Raw genomic sequence first — 12,003 nt, forward strand, 5'->3', positions numbered from 1 at the left:
TGGCAGCAACAGTAAAAGAGACCAGGGAGACCATGCATTTTGTATATGTGTGTTTTGTATGTATATGAGAGTAAATTGAAGGCTCGGGGAGCAAAATAAAACTTAGATGAATATGAAGATATGTATCGAGGGCAAATGTGGTTTGAGTACTTTGCAATGCTTTTATTACTAAGTTAAACAACAAGGAAGTACTATTTTCTCTTTTAGAGATGAATTGTTTAGTGTATTTGCTGTAACTTATTTTTCAGTCTAGTTTTAGAGATGAATTGTTTAATGTATTTGCTGTAACTTATTTTTCAGTCCAGCTATAAGAAAAGAATTAAAATCGTCGAATGCATGATTTCCTAAACTTATATATATATATATATATATATATATATATATATATATAGAGAAAGTATAATGTACTTCAAGGCTTAACCTACATTAACATACATGACAAAAAATATAACGTGCGTTATTATCATAGAACGTGCGTGATTTGTGACACTCGAGGTTTTTCCGAACGAACACCTTGTAATATTTTGTGTATATAAATATTATTAAATGAAAATGTGACTTTTACATGTTATGTGCGATATGTATGTAATATATATATGTGTGTATGAGAGTCGAGACCACGACTCGCAACCACCCGGTTGCGAGTGGGCCTTTGGGCCGTAACCGGTTTGGGCCGAAACCCCAAGCCCAACCCGAAAACCCCCCTTGTATAAATCCCAACCTTCTCCTCATTTCCTTCATTTGTTGCACTTGCATACCCACACTTCTCCTAATTTTCTCTCAACTAGAAACTCCAAACAACAACACCACTCTCCTTTTCTTTTCGGTTCAAGCAAGGGATCTCGGTCAAGAAAGCTTGGATCACTCGGACACTTCATCTTCTCTCATTTTCTTCCTTTGTCTTCGGCTCTTTCTTCTCCTAACCGGTTAGTATCCTATGTTAGTGTGAAAGATGCTTTGAATGTTTGATAAATGAAATGATTATAAACTAGAAAATGGTTAGTTAAAATTGTTATGCATGATTTTTATGATATTTTGTGAGTTTGGCATTATGTGTAAACCACTATGTTTGTATGCTTGATGACATGTTTAAAATGACTAACAAATGGTAGTTTAAGAATGATAATGCCTAACCATACTATGCTTCATTGTTTCCTTGCAAAATAATGATGTTAAACTTAAGATTTCGGATATAATGTATGTTTTGCATGTTGATCTTGCTAAAACATATGATTTTGGTTCATAAATATATGATTATGTTGATATGAAAACCCTAGAAAATGATGAACATAAGATGAACTTGTTTGAATATGACTTGAAGATGTAAAAATGGCAAAGTTTGATCTATCTTTACTAGTATTCAGATTAGGAAAAAGTGTTAGTGAAACCTTATTGGTAGTTTCCTAATCTGGGTCTGATTTTATATGTACAAATTGGACTGTCATATCTGCATCATCACGTGTGCATGAAAATGACAGTTTCCGACTCGCAACCATGGCATTACGACTCGAGACCACGCCGTTGCGACTCGCAACCAAAGCGTGACAACTCGAAACCACACGGTTGCGACTCGCAACCATAGCAGGACAACTCGAAACCACGAGATTGCGACTCGAGATTACGTCGGTTGCGACTCGCAACCACAGCATGATGACTCGAGACCACGGTTGCGACTCGCAACCATAACGTGACAAGCCGAGACCACCTGGTTGCGACTCGAGACCAGCTGGTTGCGACTGGGCTGTCCACTTTGGTTATTGGGCCATTATGTGTTATGGGCTATCTGTTGACTGGGTTATGTGTTACTGTTGACTGCTTAAATGTTTAGGCCGGCCCAATAACCCCATGACTGTTTACTTGTATGCATGTTACGTACCTGTATGTGTTTTACGGGAATGCTTGTACACCGAATCTGACCTATACCGGTAACCATGTTAGGACGTGGTGACCAGCGTGTTTGACCAAGTAACCTAAATCTACCGAGCAACCCAAGGTGAGTTCACAACTTAAAAGCATGCGTCCCGGTGGTTTGGGACACGAGACTAAAACAACCCTATCCCCTTGAAAAGGGGATACCATTTATATACCTTCCCTAGTTATTGGGAACAAAACTTACTTTTCCCTCCCTGGTATTGGGAAACCTTTTGGTTAATTACTGTTTATACGGATTGCAACTAACGGCACTAAACGAAACTCTATCACTCAAGTCCCTACTACAAATACCGATTAGTCGCCGGGGTCAGGCGAACGGGTTATTAGTTGATAGCGCTATTTAGGTGTTTACCAGCCTCACACCGTGCCCTGGTTTGGGATCGGTCGTGAACTAATGTACTCAGGCATCCGTCAATGATGATAGAACATTGACATCGGGGCATCCTGCGGAAACGCAACGGTTACCTAGTGTTCGGTATTGGAAAAACAGTTTAGTCGCTAACTTTTGGGGTAGCTCCCCATGGCATGTATAAACGGATAAATTAACCGGTGAAACAAGTTTTTGGAAATTAAAACTGGACAACTAGTGAACTCACTCAGCATTATTGTTGACCCCCTTACTGCATGCTTTGCAGGTAACCCGTGACGAAGGAGCTTGCTGCTTGGGAACGTGTAGTGTCTGTTCACCCTTGTGTTGGGTGTTACCTTATTTTGAATTATGAACTTTGTTAAACTGCCTTACTTATGCTTCCGCTACTTATTAACTGTTTGAACTTAAAACCTTAAACTCTGAACCTGATATTTGCTAATCTTATGGTTAATAAGTATTACTTTTGTTATCAACTTAATTATTCAGTATAATTGGTGGCTGGATCCTGGTCAGTCACGCCCTCGAAGCGGGTGTTATCCGCAGGTGGATTTTGGGGGTGTGACAGATTGGTATCAGAGCCATTGGTTATAGTGAACTTGGTTTAAAAAGGGGAAAATCTTTTTGGAGAAAACCAGACTCTAACCCGTGACTCGTAACGACACTACACTCCAAGTGCAAGGCTCGACACATTTGACCTCATAGCTCGGACCAGTGTTTACTTGTTTGCTTATGTTTCCTGATTTGCTATACGTACTAGTATACCTAAATCAGATAGATACACCTCTCTCTTCTATCTCATTCTCACTACACTACGACATCACACTCATGCTGTGTTTTCTGGTTATGAAGACAATGAGTGGACGCGGAAGGGGAAACATCAACATGACTCAGGCTCAGTTCACTAACCTACTCAACACAGTGGCTGCAGCTTTCGCAGCTCACCCTATAGGTAAGCTCGTTGTTTTAGGATGTATAGATCCTACCGCCACATCGACTTTTCGCCTCTAAACCTATACGTTTCGCTTCTCACCCTATAGGTCAGCATGCACCTGCGCAACCACCAGTGTGTACTTTCAAAACTTTCATGGATTGCAAGCCTCTCCCTTTCAACGGCACTGAGGGTGCCATAGGTCTTCTGCATTGGATTGAGAAAATTGAAGCTGTTTTTGCTGTTTGCGAATGTCCCCCTGCGAATTGGGTGAAATTTGCTACTGCTACGCTTGAAGGAAGCGCGCTTTCTTGGTGGAAGGCGCAGATTCAGATGTTTGGATTGGAAACTGCAAATGCTACTGCGTGGGAGGATTTCAAGGATATGATTAAGGATGAATACTGTCACCGGGATGACATCCACAAGCTTGAGAATGAGTACTATGAGCTCAAGATGGTTGGGTCGGAAATTGAAACTTACACCAAGCTGTCTAATGACTATGCTGCTCTTTGCCCAAACATGTCTCGACCTATGTATCGAAGAATCGAACTGTACATCAAGGGTTTGGCTCCAGAAATTCGAAGCCATGTAACTTCAGCCAACCACACTACCATTCAGCCGATTGTTCGTCTTGCTCACAAACTTACTGATCAGGCCGTAGAAGAGGGCAGATTGCCCAAAAGGATCAGTGCTACTGTCGGAACTTCTAGTGACAACAAGCGTAAGTGGGAAGGAAGTCAGGGCAAGGATGCTAACCCCACTCAGGCCCCAGCACAGCAAAGGAAAACTGAAAACAACAAGGGCACTCAGCAACAGGGTGGCTACCGGGGAAGCTACCCTAAGTGCAACAAGTGTAACAGACACCATAATGGGGCATGTAACAAGGGCCAGTGTCAGCGATGCCACAAGATGGGGCACGAAGCCAAGGATTGTAGAAGTCAGTTCCCAGCAAGACAGAATCAGCAACAACCCCAACAGCAACAGCAGCAGGGAAACGACCGAGCATGTTTTAAATGTGGGGCGACAGGGCACTTTAAGAAGGATTGCCCCGAACTGAATCAGAATCGCAACAATAATCAGGGAGCTGGGAACAACAATCAGAACAACAATGTCGGGAATGGTGCTAGAGGAAGGGCTTTCGTGATTGGAGCTGGTGAAGCAAGGAATGACCCCAATGTCGTGGCGGGTAAGTTCCTACTTGATGATCGTTATGTTTCTGTGTTATTTGATTCCGGTGCCGATGCTAGTTATGTATCCCTACGTATTAGTAAGAAGCTTAAGCATCCGCTTTCATTACTAAGTTCTCCTCACATCGTCGAGTTAGCTAATGGTAGAAACATCGAGGCCCCACATGTTGTCAAGGGCTGCAAACTAGAGTTGTCTGGTCAGACATTTAGCATCGACCTTTTCCCTGTTACTCTTGGAAGCTTCGACGTCGTTATTGGTATGGATTGGTTATCCAAGCATCGCGCTGAGATCCTCTGTCAAGAGAAAGCAGTTCGTATTCCTCGCCGTTCTGGCAAACCCCTCATTGTACAAGGTGGCAAAGGTGGAGAAATCTCCGGCATTATCTCTTTCTTGAAGGCCCAGAAATATTTACGAAAAGGGCACACCGCTATCTTAGCACTGGTCACCAACACGCAGGAAAAGGAAAAGAGGATTGAAGACTTTCCGGTAGTGCGTGACTACCCCGAGGTATTTCCTGAGGAATTACCTGGACTCCCTCCCCACCGTCAGGTCGAATTCCAAATCGAGCTAGCTCCCGGAGCAGCGCCTATAGCTCGTGCACCTTATCGACTAGCCCCCGCAGAATTGAAGGAACTCTCTACTCAACTACAGGAACTTTTGGATAAAGGTTTTATCCGCCCTAGTTCATCACCCTGGGGAGCACCGGTACTCTTTGTTAAGAAGAAGGATGGCACGTTCCGAATGTGCATTGACTATCGTGAGTTGAACAAGGTTACCATCAAGAATCGTTACCCTCTCCCTCGAATCGACGACCTATTCGATCAGTTGCAAGGATCGAGCTACTATTCCAAGATTGACCTGCGATCAGGCTACCATCAGTTAAGGGTCCGTAATGAAGATATTTCCAAGACTGCATTCAGAACTCGTTACGGTCATTATGAATTCCTCGTTATGCCCTTTGGAATGACCAACGCGCCTGCGGTATTCATGGATCTCATGAACCGAGTGTGCAAACCCTACCTCGACAAATTCGTGATCGTGTTTATAGACGACATCTTGATCTACTCGAAAAGTCGGGAAGAGCATGAACAGCACCTACGCCTTATCCTCGAACTCCTTCGCAATGAGCAACTGTATGCCAAGTTCTCGAAATGCGACTTCTGGCTTCGAGAAGTCCATTTCCTTGGGCACGTGGTTAACAAGGATGGAATCCACGTCGACCCTGCAAAGATCAACTCTATAAAGAATTGGCCTACCCCTAAGACTCCGACTGAAGTCCGCCAATTCTTGGGACTGGCGGGATACTATCGAAGATTTATCATGGAATTCTCCAAGATCGCTCAGCCTCTCACGGCTCTTACTCAGAAGGGTATGGTTTATAAATGGGGTGAAGCTCAGGAAACAGCATTTCAGAAACTAAAGGATAACCTCTGTAGTGCTCCTATTCTCTCGTTGCCTGAAGGCACTGACGACTTTGTGGTTTACTGCGATGCGTCTATTCATGGACTCGGTTGCGTGTTGATGCAACACGAGAAAGTTATTGCCTACGCATCTCGACAACTCAAGACACACGAAAGGAACTACACAACACACGACTTGGAACTAGGAGCAGTGATATTTGCGCTTAAGATATGGAGACATTACCTGTACGGTACCAAATGCACCATTTACACCGATCACAGGAGTCTCGAGCATATCTTTAAGCAGAAGGAGTTAAACATGCGACAACGCCGATGGGTCGAACTTCTGAATGATTATGAATGCGCCATCAAGTATCATCCGGGCAAGGCCAATGTTGTGGCAGACGCCCTCAGCCGAAAAGACACTATACCAAAGCGCGTGCGAGCATTACAACTTACCATCCAGTCTAGTCTCCCTACCCAGATTCGAAATGCTCAGATTGAAGCTCTGAAACCGGAAAACATCAGGGCTGAGTCCCTGCGAGGATCGAGGCAGCAACTAGAACAGAAAGAAGACGGCGCCTACTATGTGGCAGGGCGCATTTGGGTCCCACTTTACGGAGATCTACGAGAGCTTGTGATGGACGAAGCCCATAAGTCCCGTTATTCAGTACATCCTGGTTCAGATAAGATGTACCACGACTTAAGAACCACATACTGGTGGCCTGGCATGAAAGCCCACATAGCAGCCTATGTTGGCAAATGTTTGACCTGCGCAAGAGTCAAGATCGAGTATCAGAAACCAGCAGGCCTACTACAGCAACCGGAAATCCCGAAGTGGAAATGGGAGCAAATTTCCATGGATTTTGTTACAGGGCTACCTAGATCCCAACGCGGGAATGATACTATTTGGGTAATAGTAGATCGATTGACTAAGTCTGCACACTTTTTGGCCATTAAGGAAACAGACAAGTTTTCTACCTTGGCAGAAATCTATTTAAAGGAAGTAGTCTCCAGGCACGGGGTGCCAACTTCTATTATTTCCGACCGAGACGCTCGTTTTACTTCCGAGTTGTGGCAAGCTATGCACAAATCCTTTGGCTCACGTTTGGACATGAGCACCGCTTACCACCCACAAACGGATGGGCAGTCTGAACGCACCATCCAAACCCTGGAAGACATGCTTAGGGCATGTGTTATCGATTTTGGCAAGAACTGGGAGAAGCATCTACCGCTGGTGGAATTCTCCTACAATAACAGCTACCACACTAGCATTCAGGCGGCACCTTTTGAGGCATTGTACGGTCGTAAATGCCGATCACCTCTTTGCTGGGCGGAAGTCGGTGATAGTCAACTCACAGGCCCAGAACTAGTGGTAGATACAACGGAAAAGATTTCACAGATCAGGCAACGCATGGCGGCAGCTCGTGACCGTCAGAAGAGCTACGCTGACAAGCGTAGGAAACCGCTAGAATTCCAGGTCGGAGACCGGGTTCTGCTTAAAGTCTCACCCTGGAAGGGTGTGGTCCGTTTCGGTAAACGAGGCAAGCTGAATCCACGATATGTTGGACCATTCGAAATTACCGAGAAAATCGGTAAGGTTGCTTATAGATTGAACCTGCCTGCAGAGCTGAGTGCAGTGCACAACGTATTTCACGTATCTAACCTGAAGAAGTGTTTGTCGGATGAAACACTTGTAATTCCTTTCAAGGAACTCACTATTGATGAACAGCTACACTTTACTGAGGAACCGATTGAGATCACGGATCGAGAGATCAAAACCCTCAAACGTAGCCAGATACCCCTTGTGCGAGTTCGTTGGAACTCACGGCGCGGCCCAGAGTTTACCTGGGAGCGGGAAGACCAGATGAAGTCTAAGTATCCCCAGTTGTTCCCAAACGAAACCCCCAGCACTGAAGCTACAACTGAATTTCGGGACGAAATTCCAAACTAACGGGGGGATGATGTGACACCCCGTTAAAACACGCTAGCTTGGCAGTGGCTGCTTCAACTTTCGGGACGAAAGTTCTTAAAACTTGGGGATAATGTGACACTCGAGGTTTTTCCGAACGAACACCTTGTAATATTTTGTGTATATAAATATTATTAAATGAAAATGTGACTTTTACATGTTATGTGCGATATGTATGTAATATATATATGTGTGTATGAGAGTCGAGACCACGACTCGCAACCACCCGGTTGCGAGTGGGCCTTTGGGCCGTAACCGGTTTGGGCCGAAACCCCAAGCCCAACCCGAAAACCCCCCTTGTATAAATCCCAACCTTCTCCTCATTTCCTTCATTTGTTGCACTTGCATACCCACACTTCTCCTAATTTTCTCTCAACTAGAAACTCCAAACAACAACACCACTCTCCTTTTCTTTTCGGTTCAAGCAAGGGATCTCGGTCAAGAAAGCTTGGATCACTCGGACACTTCATCTTCTCTCATTTTCTTCCTTTGTCTTCGGCTCTTTCTTCTCCTAACCGGTTAGTATCCTATGTTAGTGTGAAAGATGCTTTGAATGTTTGATAAATGAAATGATTATAAACTAGAAAATGGTTAGTTAAAATTGTTATGCATGATTTTTATGATATTTTGTGAGTTTGGCATTATGTGTAAACCACTATGTTTGTATGCTTGATGACATGTTTAAAATGACTAACAAATGGTAGTTTAAGAATGATAATGCCTAACCATACTATGCTTCATTGTTTCCTTGCAAAATAATGATGTTAAACTTAAGATTTCGGATATAATGTATGTTTTGCATGTTGATCTTGCTAAAACATATGATTTTGGTTCATAAATATATGATTATGTTGATATGAAAACCCTAGAAAATGATGAACATAAGATGAACTTGTTTGAATATGACTTGAAGATGTAAAAATGGCAAAGTTTGATCTATCTTTACTAGTATTCAGATTAGGAAAAAGTGTTAGTGAAACCTTATTGGTAGTTTCCTAATCTGGGTCTGATTTTATATGTACAAATTGGACTGTCATATCTGCATCATCACGTGTGCATGAAAATGACAGTTTCCGACTCGCAACCATGGCATTACGACTCGAGACCACGCCGTTGCGACTCGCAACCAAAGCGTGACAACTCGAAACCACACGGTTGCGACTCGCAACCATAGCAGGACAACTCGAAACCACGAGATTGCGACTCGAGATTACGTCGGTTGCGACTCGCAACCACAGCATGATGACTCGAGACCACGGTTGCGACTCGCAACCATAACGTGACAAGCCGAGACCACCTGGTTGCGACTCGAGACCAGCTGGTTGCGACTGGGCTGTCCACTTTGGTTATTGGGCCATTATGTGTTATGGGCTATCTGTTGACTGGGTTATGTGTTACTGTTGACTGCTTAAATGTTTAGGCCGGCCCAATAACCCCATGACTGTTTACTTGTATGCATGTTACGTACCTGTATGTGTTTTACGGGAATGCTTGTACACCGAATCTGACCTATACCGGTAACCATGTTAGGACGTGGTGACCAGCGTGTTTGACCAAGTAACCTAAATCTACCGAGCAACCCAAGGTGAGTTCACAACTTAAAAGCATGCGTCCCGGTGGTTTGGGACACGAGACTAAAACAACCCTATCCCCTTGAAAAGGGGATACCATTTATATACCTTCCCTAGTTATTGGGAACAAAACTTACTTTTCCCTCCCTGGTATTGGGAAACCTTTTGGTTAATTACTGTTTATACGGATTGCAACTAACGGCACTAAACGAAACTCTATCACTCAAGTCCCTACTACAAATACCGATTAGTCGCCGGGGTCAGGCGAACGGGTTATTAGTTGATAGCGCTATTTAGGTGTTTACCAGCCTCACACCGTGCCCTGGTTTGGGATCGGTCGTGAACTAATGTACTCAGGCATCCGTTAATGATGATAGAACATTGACATCGGGGCATCCTGCGGAAACGCAACGGTTACCTAGTGTTCGGTATTGGAAAAACAGTTTAGTCGCTAACTTTTGGGGTAGCTCCCCATGGCATGTATAAACGGATAAATTAACCGGTGAAACAAGTTTTTGGAAATTAAAACTGGACAACTAGTGAACTCACTCAGCATTATTGTTGACCCCCTTACTGCATGCTTTGCAGGTAACCCGTGACGAAGGAGCTTGCTGCTTGGGAACGTGTAGTGTCTGTTCACCCTTGTGTTGGGTGTTACCTTATTTTGAATTATGAACTTTGTTAAACTGCCTTACTTATGCTTCCGCTACTTATTAACTGTTTGAACTTAAAACCTTAAACTCTGAACCTGATATTTGCTAATCTTATGGTTAGTAAGTATTACTTTTGTTATCAACTTAATTATTCAGTATAATTGGTGGCTGGATCCTGGTCAGTCACGCCCTCGAAGCGGGTGTTATCCGCAGGTGGATTTTGGGGGTGTGACATGATTATAGTCCCATGCGTGATTATGTGGTCCCATGCGTGATTATGTGGTCCCATGTGTGATTATGTGGTCCCATGCGTGATTATACACCTGATCCAACGGTTACCATTGTCTCCTACGTGATGTATGATAAGACTTTTTGTATGTTAACCTTACTCTATATATATATATATATATATATATATATATATATATGGCTAAAAGGAATGAGTATCGCGTTACAAATTGTCACCCCTGCAGCAACGCGCGGGTAAACCCACTAGTCTAAGTAAAGTAAAGAGATTGTTTAAGGGTGATTCTATTCCCACACTCTCTAAATCATATTCCAATGTCCTTTTTACTTTATCTCCCTCTATATATATGTACTAGTCTAAGTACCCGTGTGTTATACGGGTGGCTTCAAACCATAATATATTATTTAACAGTGTTGACATAAATCTTTAAAGAAAAAACGTTCCAGTACTAACGTAAATAATAAAAAGGAAAAAAAGGCTCATAAAAAATAAAAACATACATCAAGTTTTTTTACAACTTCATCTTGCTGAGTATATTCAGCCACTGAAATAGTTTTACAATCATCAAAAGAGACATCTAAACCTTCAAATTATGAACAGGGTCTTATATTTTCATGAACTTCCAAATATGCTTAGATATTCTTTGCATAAGAAAGAGCAGCTAAAATTTATAGAATATATTGCAAGTGAGATCGTTTAGAAAAATAAATAATAAATAATAGTAAAGAGTGCAAGCCAGACCTGCATGAACCAGTTGTCACTAGTGGTCCATACTCATCATTAAAATTTGTTGAATAATGTGTGATTCTCATACAAATCACACAGCTGAAAGGAGCACATAGAATGACGATTGATCCGTAAAGTTTATTTTTTTATATATTTCTTAATAAAATGTTTAGTATTACCGTGGGCCTCAAATTTTCATGCTCCTGGAAAGTTGAAATTATGCCATCCTCTATATTTATATCTCACGTCTAACAAACACATATAGTTTTGTTAGAAGACAACTTTAGAAACTCATATAGTTTTGTTAGAAGACAACTTTAGAAACATCACTTATGGTACCAAGGCCATCCAAGGTAATTTTCATCCAATCAACCACATTCATGCCTTTTTTCACATAGAAATGAGAAAATATGAATAGGATCGTAAGGCTCGACTCACTAATATGCTCGGTGCTCCCCAACTATCAATAGTCATTTCAGCAAGTTGGGTAAGGGGTCAACATGGATTCATTGGATCAAAACAATTACATGTATCTTTAAAAAAAAAATCTTTTATAAGTCCTTAGTCTCAAATATGGTTTCAAAAATAAAATTTAATCCATTTTCTAAACATGATGATTTATAACATTGGTGTCTTTTAAAATCACACTTCAGGGTAAACCATTTGACATGTTTCCTTTTTAGCTTATCTTTTGTATTACACCCATCTAACCGACTAACACATTCAAGATAAGTATTAGTCCAAATCAACCCATTCATAAGTATATGGCCCGAAGTTGTAATACCTAAGTTTTACATACCATCAAGTTAAACCTAACTATAAAAAAATGTTAATTGCAAAGCTTGATGTTATAAATAAATCAAAAGAACAAAAAAAGAACGCTAAGCCACCTGCTCATCAGCAAGGATTCCTCCAAAGCATCGAAAGCTTTTAGTCTCTTTGTAAACCATCCACGATAAAGCAATTCACTGCCAAACATAATCATACAAATTAAAATCCCGAATCCTCAAGACCAA

Source organism: Helianthus annuus, chromosome 16 (genome assembly GCF_002127325.2).
Source record: "Helianthus annuus cultivar XRQ/B chromosome 16, HanXRQr2.0-SUNRISE, whole genome shotgun sequence".
NCBI classification, from domain to species: Eukaryota; Viridiplantae; Streptophyta; class Magnoliopsida; order Asterales; family Asteraceae; genus Helianthus; species Helianthus annuus.